The 7,722-nt window shown below is 40.0% G+C and overlaps 1 protein-coding gene across 1 annotated transcript in view; it reads left to right on the plus strand.

The window, feature by feature from the left end:
- The window catches only part of zcchc4 (zinc finger, CCHC domain containing 4), a 129,252-nt gene that overhangs the window by 105,618 nt on the left and 15,912 nt on the right, over positions 1 to 7,722 (plus strand). The gene's annotated exons all lie outside the window — the stretch shown is intronic.

A 7,722-nucleotide genomic window follows, 5' to 3' on the forward strand; every position in this document is an offset into this window, starting at 1 on the left:
TGAGTGTGTGTGTGTGTGTGTGTGTGTGTGTGTGTGTGTGTGTGTGTGTGTGTGTGTGTGTGTGTGTGTGTGTGTGTGTGTGTGTGTGTGTGTGTGTCTTTGTACCATGTGCAGAAAAAAAATCATTGATCTCTATTTGAGTTCAAATGCACTGTACCAGATTATAGCGTTTAGCTGATGTCCATGTGCAGTCCCTGTGGCAGGCAAGGCAAAATACCAAATATATCTAAGTTAGAAACACGAAGTAAAAGAAAGTACATAGAAAACATTACATTTACTTGCAAAATATTACTTCATACATTGACAATGCATATCAAAAGTGTATAAATTCTGATCGTATTTAAAAAAGTTGAATGTCAGTGCTGATAATTTTTAGTTGTTAAAATACTTTCTTTTCTCTCTCTCTGTCTGGAGAAGGTTCTGTAGTTTGTGCTGGTCTTCAGGTTTATGGGGAGGTTGTTCCAATCTTTGTAGCCTTGTATGCAAATGCTGATTGTCCAAAGGTACTTTTTGTTTTGAAATGTTCTCCTTGTTGCTCTGTTCAATCAGTGCATCTGGAAGGTATTCACTGCGCTTCACTTTTTCCACAATTAATTATGTAAATAGTAAATGGGCTGTACTTATATAGTGCATTTCTATCTAATCAAGAACGTACAAACACTACAACACAACATGTGACTTAGTTTACCTCGACACACACACACACATTTATACAGCACTCTACTACATCTCTACAAAGATAATCTGAGTCTGTAGAGAATATTTCTAGAAATATGGCCGATTTTGTTTATCCCCCAATTTATTGACAACCCAGGGTCCAGTCCAGGAAGCAGAGTTGTAGTCCTCCACACCTCTCTGCTGCTTGTCCTCTGTTACCCACCCACACCCACATTGAAACAGTGTCAACTCGCCCACGGCTCAAATTAAATAAACCAAAAATCAACTCTAAAAATATAAACCATAAAAATCTGATTAAAATAAACACAGTTACTTTACCAGAGCAAAATCGTAAAATCATTAAATGTGGATTATTGACCATTAGATCTCTTTCCTCTAAATCCCTGTTAGTTAATGAACTGATAACTGATCATCATATTGATTTGATCTGTCTGAAAGAAACTTGGCTACAACAGGAGAATTTTGTTAGTATAAAGAAATCCACTCCTGTTAATTATTTAAATTTTCATATTCCTAGAACAACTGGCTGAGGTGGAGGAGTAGCTTCTATTTTTCAGTCAAGATTAGTAATTAATGCCAAACCACTTTTACTAGTTGTTATATATCGTCCACCAGGCGCTTATTCTCAGTTTTTGTCTGAATTTTCAGAATTATTAACTAACTTACTATTAAATACTGATAAAGTCATAATAATGGGTGATTTCAATATTCATGTAGATGTTGAAAGTGATAGCTTAAACATAGTCTTTAATAATTTAATAGACTCATTTGGTTTTACCCAAAACGTCCGCACATCTACTCATTCTTATCATCCCACTCTTGATTTAGTTCTGACCTATGGTGTAGAGATTAAGGACTTGGTAATAGTTCCTCAAAATCCTATTCTGTCTGACCATTTTTTAATAACCTTTGAGTTTACATTAAATGACTACACAGTCACTGAGAGTAAATTTCATCTCAGCAGGTGCTTATCAGAAAATGCTGTAACCAAATTTAAACAATCTCTTCCATCAATGTTTTCCTTTGTCTTGCAGAGTAATGCATCAGAGAACAGTGACTTAGATCATCTAGTTGATCATCTTACAACTTCAAGGCAAATTTCACTTGATAAAATTGCTCCACTGAAAAAGAAAGTAATCATTCAGAGAACTGGCTCCTTGGTTCAATTCTGAGTTACGTACTTTAAAGCAGGCATCTAGAAACCAGGAAAGAAAATGGCGCTCTACTAATGTTGAAGAATTTTATTTAACTTGGAAAGATAGTCTGCTAACATATAAAAAAGCTCTCTGTAAAGCTAGAACTTTATATTACTCATCTTTAACAGAGGAGAATAAAAATAGCCCTAGGTTTCTGTTTAGTACTGTTGCTAGACTAATTAAAAGTCCCATTTCTGTTGAACCATGTGTCCCTACAACTAAAAGTAGTGATGACTTCATGAGATTCTTTATAAATAAAATTATTTTAATTAGAGAGAAAATGCAAAGCATCCTTCCTTCTACTATCTCTAGTCCCCTGTCAAATGAGGCAACTTTAAAAAATCCACTAGAGCCTGATTTATGTTTGGACAGTTTTTGTCCTGTTGAGCTCTCTGAATTGTCAAAAATAATAACGTCATCCAAACCATCCACATGTCTGCTAGATCCCATCCCAACCAGACTGTTTAAAGAGGTATTTCCCCTAATTAATGTCCACATTTTGGATTTACTTAATTTGTCTTTAATGAATGGTTATGTACCACAGAGCATTAAGGTTGCTGTAATTAAACTTTTACTTAAGAAGTCTGACCTTGATTCAGAAATTCTGGCCAACTATAGACCTGTATCTAATCTAACTTTCATCTAAAAAATTCTTGAGAAAATAGTTGCAGGTCAGTTGCGTGAATGTCTACACAGAAATAATCTGTTTGAAGAGTTTCAGTCAGGGTATAGAGCTCATCATAGCACAGAAACAGCACTAGGAAACGTCACTAATGATATTCTCATGGCCTCAGACAATGGACTTGTGTCTATACAGGTCCTGTTAGACCTCAGTGCTGCATTTGATACAGTTGATCACAATATTTTACTACAGAGGCTTGAATATGATATTGGGATTACAGGAACGGCTCTAAAATGGTTTAAATCATATCTATCTGATAAATTCCAGTTTGTAAGTGTAAATAATAAATCTTATTCATACACCAAAGTTAGTCATGGAGTTCCTCAGGGCTCAGTGCTTGGGCCAATACACTTTACTTTATATATGCTTCCATTAGATAAAGTTATTAAACAGCATGGAATGAATTTTCATTGTTATGCTGATGACACACAATTATATTTGTCCATTAAACCATGTGGCATTAATCTGTCCTCCAGCTCTAATGTTAAAAATCTCTGTGTTATTTTTGATCAGGACATGTCTTTTATCCCCCACATTAAAAATATTACTAGAACTGCCTTCTTCCACCTGCTTAATATCACTAAAATTAGAAACATCTTATCTAAAAATGATGCAGAAAAACTGGTCCATGCGTTTGTCATGTCTAGACTGGACTATTGCAGTGGTTTATTATCTGGGTGTCCAAATACTTCTTTAAAACGTCTTCAGTTGATCCAAAATGCTGCTGCCAGAGTCTTAACTGGAGTTAGTGGGAGAGATCATATTTCTCCAGTTTTAGCTTCTCTCCATTGGCTCCCTGTCAAATCCAGAATAGAAATCAAAATCTTACTTCTAACCTACAAAGCTCTCAACAACCTGGCTCCATCTTATATTACAAATCTTATTGTTCCATATTTTCTTAACAGAGCACTTCGCTCTCAGGCTGCAGGTTTACTTGTGGTTCCTAGAATTTACAAAAACAGAATGGGAGGCATATCCTTCAGTTATTAGGCTCCTCTCTTGTGGAACCAACTTCCAATCTCTGTCCGTGAGACTGACACATTATCCAGTTTTAAAACTAGGCTTAAGACTTTCCTTTTTGCTAAATCCTATAGTTAGGGTCGGCTTGGGTTTCCTGAGCTGTCCCTTAGTTATGCTGCTATATGCTTAGACTGCTGGAGGACAAACTGACCACACTTTTCACTCTGCTACTGTCTTTACTTACTCTGCTCAACCTGTTTTGTATTTGTAATTATTTTTTCTATCCTTAACATGTGTTTTTTTGTCTTTCAGGTACACCTGCACATATATCTGGACCTACCATTCTGTGTTCGTCTGTCTCTCCTTCCTGTCCTCTCAAACCAGCCGGTCAAAGCAGATGGCCGCTTGTCCTGAGCCTGGTTCTGCTGGAGGTTTCTTCCTTTTAAAAGGGAGTTTTTCCTTTCCACTTTTGCCACTGTGCTTGCTCAGGATGGGAGACTGCAACGAAGCCAAGATTCAACTTGTCTGCTGGATTCCTTAGATAGAGAACTTTACTATTTGGCTTTTATGTATGTGAATGTTTCTGTAAAATGCCCTGAGACAACTTAGTTGTGATTTGGCGCTATATAAATAAACTGAATTGAAATTGAATTGAATAATCAGATTCTAATCAGATAATTAGATCACATTCATACACTGATGGGACACACATCAGAGGCAATGAGGGGTTCATTGTTTTGCCCTGGTACACGTCACCTTGTGACAGCTGGTCGAATCGAACTCCCAGCTGGCTCATTGGAGGATGACTGCTCTAACACTGTTTACCATTTACCAATTATTTATCATCTTCTTCTTCTATTGACTTTTCCCTCTTCAGGGGTCGCCACAGCGAGTCATCCTCCTCCACCTCACTCTGCCCTCTGCGTTCTCTGTCCTCACTCAAACTACTTTCATGTCCTCTCTATCTGCATCCATATATCTCCTCTTTGTCTTTTTCCTGGCAGCTGCATTTCTAACATCCTTCTACCAATAGACCCACGGTCCTTCCCCTTGACATGTCCAAACCATCTCAGTCTGGCCTCCCTAACTTTATCTCCCAGTTGTTCAACCTGTGCTGTACCTCTGATGATCTCATTCCTAATCTTATCCAGCCTTGCCATTCCTAAGGAGAACTTTAGCATCTTCATTTCTGCCACTTCCAGTTCTTTCTCCTGTCTTTTTGTCAATGCCACTGTCTCCAGACCATACAATATAGCTGGTCTCATTACTGTCTTGTAAACTTTTCCTTTGACCTTTGCTGACACCCTTTTGCCACAAATCACTCCTGAAACTTTTCTCCATCCACTCTATCCTACCTGGACTCTCCTTTTCACTTATTTACCACATTCCCCATTTTCCTGGACAATGGACCCCAAGTACTTGGAAGTCCTGCACCTTTGTGACCGCTGCTTCTTGTAGCCTCACTGTTCCACCATTCTCCCTCTCATTTACACACATGTACTTTGTCTTACTTTGGCTGACTTTCATTCCTCTTTTTTCAAGTGCACACCTCCACGTCTCCAAGTTCGCTCACACCTGTTTCCTGTTCTTACCACAGGTCACAATGTCATCTGCAAACATCATCTTCCATGGGGATTCTTGCCTGACCTCATCTGTTAGTTGGTCCATACCCAGAGCAAACAAGAAGGGGCTCAGAGCCGATCCTTGATGCAATCCCACCTCCACCTTGAAACTATCTGTCACTCCTACAGCACATCTCACCACTGTCCTGCTGTCCTCATACATGTCCTGTACCAGTCTAACATACTTTTCTGCCACTCCAGATTTCCTCATGCAATACTACACCTCCTCTCTTGGCATTCTGTCATATGCTTTTTCTAAAGCCACAAAGACACAATGGAGTTCTTTCTGACCCTCTTTGTACGTCTCCATCAGCATTCTCAAAGCAAAGATGGCATCTGTGGTGCTCTTTCTTGACATGAAACCATACTGCTGCTCACAGATAGTCACCTCTCGTCTAAGTCTTGCTTTCACAACTCTCTCCCAGATCTTCATCGTGTCGCTCATCAACTTAATTCCCCTGGAGTTGCTACAACTCTGTACATCACCCTTGTTCTTAAAAATGGGCACCAGCAGACTTTTTTCCCATTCCTGAGGCATTTTCTCACCCTCAAATATGCCATTGTATATTTGAGTCAAAAACCTCACTGCCATCTCTCCAAGACATTTCCAAGCCTCCACTGGTATGTCATCAGGTCCTACTGCCTTCCCCTTCTTCATTCTTTTCAGAGCTTTCCGGACTTCACCCTCACTAATCTTTCCCACTTCCTGGTCCACAGTTTCTATGACCTCTACTCTTCTTTCTCTTTCATTCTCTCCATTCATTAGCTCCTCAAAGGACTCCTTCCATCTTCCCGTCACACTCTCCTCACTTGTTAGAACATTACCATTCCTATCGTTAATAAGCCTAACCTGCTGCACATCCTTTCCAGCCTGATTCCTCTGTCTTGCCAATCGGTACGAGTCCTTCTCGCCCTCTTTAGTGTCCAGTCTCTCCTACAAGTCATCATACGCCCTCTGCTTTGCCTTAGCTACTTCCCTCTTTGCTCTATGTCCCACCTGTTTTTATTCCTGTCTCCTCTCTTCAGTCCTCTCACTCATATTTCTTCTTGGCTAATCTCTTTCTTTGAACGGCGTCCTGCACTTCACTATTCCACCACCAGGTTTCCTTTTCGTCCATTCTCTGTCCAGATGACACACCAAGTACCTTTCTACCTGTCTCTAATTACTGTTGCTGTAGTAGCCCAGTCATTTTGAAGCTCTTTCTTACTACCCAGATCCTTTAACAGCTCCTCTCTGAATTTCTCACAGCATTCTTCCTTCTTCATCTTCCACCATTTGGTCTTCTTCTCTGATTTACTCTCATTTACTCTTTTTCTCTTCTTCACAACAACAGTCATTCTACACACAACCATCCGATGCTGTCTGGCCACGCTCTCCCCTGCCACAACCTTACAGTCTCCAATCTCCCTCAGGTTTCCTCTTCTACACAGAATGTAGTCGACCTGCGTACTCCTTCCTCCACTCTTATAGGTCACTCTATGTTCCTCCCTCTTTTGGAAATAGGTTTTGACTATAGCCATTTCCATTCTCTTGGCAAAATCCACCACCATCTGTCCTTCCTGGTTTCTTTCCTTGACACCAAACTTACCCGTCACTTCCTCATTCCCTCTGTTTCCTTCACCAACATGTCCATTCAGGTCTGCTCTGATAACCACTTTCTCCTTCCTGGGAATACTCTCTATCACTTCATCCAGATCTTTCCAAAATGTATCTTTCTCCTCCTCATCACATCCAACCTGTGGAGCATAACCACTGACGATGTTTAGCATCAGACCTTCTACTTCTACCTTCAGGCACATCACCCTATCTGACACTATCTTCTCCTCTACTACATTCTTTGCCAACTCCTCCTTTAGGACCACCCCTACACCATTTATCTTTCTATCCACACCATGGTAAAATAGTTTGAACCCTGCTCCAATGCTGCGAGCCTTGCTGCCTTTCCACTTGGACTCTTGGAGACATAAAACACCTATCTTTCTTCTCTCCATCATGTCAGCCAGCTCTCTATCTTTGCCTGTCATTGTCCCCATATTTAGAGTTGCAACCCTCAGTCCTACATTCTTCACTTTCCTCTTCTCCCTCTGTCTCCTGACACGTTTCCCTCCTCGTGGTCTTCGACTAACAGTAGCACAATTTCCGCCGACACCCTGTTTGTAAACAGCACCGGTGGTGGTCGTTGTTAACCCGGGCCTCGACTGATTCGGTATGGTTTCGTTTTGATGAACTTGCGTTATTGTTTTGGCAAAAGTGTTTTACATCAGATGCCATTCCTGACACAACCCTCACCATTGACCCGGGCTTGGGACCGACACAAGAGATACCCTGGCTTGTGCTCCCTAGTGACTGGTTTATTTACCAATTATTTATAGTAGGTATTTATCAGAGAACACTGTAATCAAATTTAAAGCATTTCTTCCATTGTTGTTTTCCTCTGTCTTGCAAAGTAATATAATACATCAGAGATCAGTGACTTAGATGATCTTGTTGATAATTGTACAACATCAGTGAAAAACTTCACTTTATAAAATGTCTCCACTGAAAAAGAAAGTAATTATTCATTCAACCTTTATTTAAACAGAT

This window comes from Nematolebias whitei, chromosome 1 (assembly GCF_014905685.2).
Source record: "Nematolebias whitei isolate Nwh7 chromosome 1, NemWhi1, whole genome shotgun sequence".
NCBI lineage: Eukaryota > Metazoa > Chordata > Actinopteri > Cyprinodontiformes > Rivulidae > Nematolebias > Nematolebias whitei.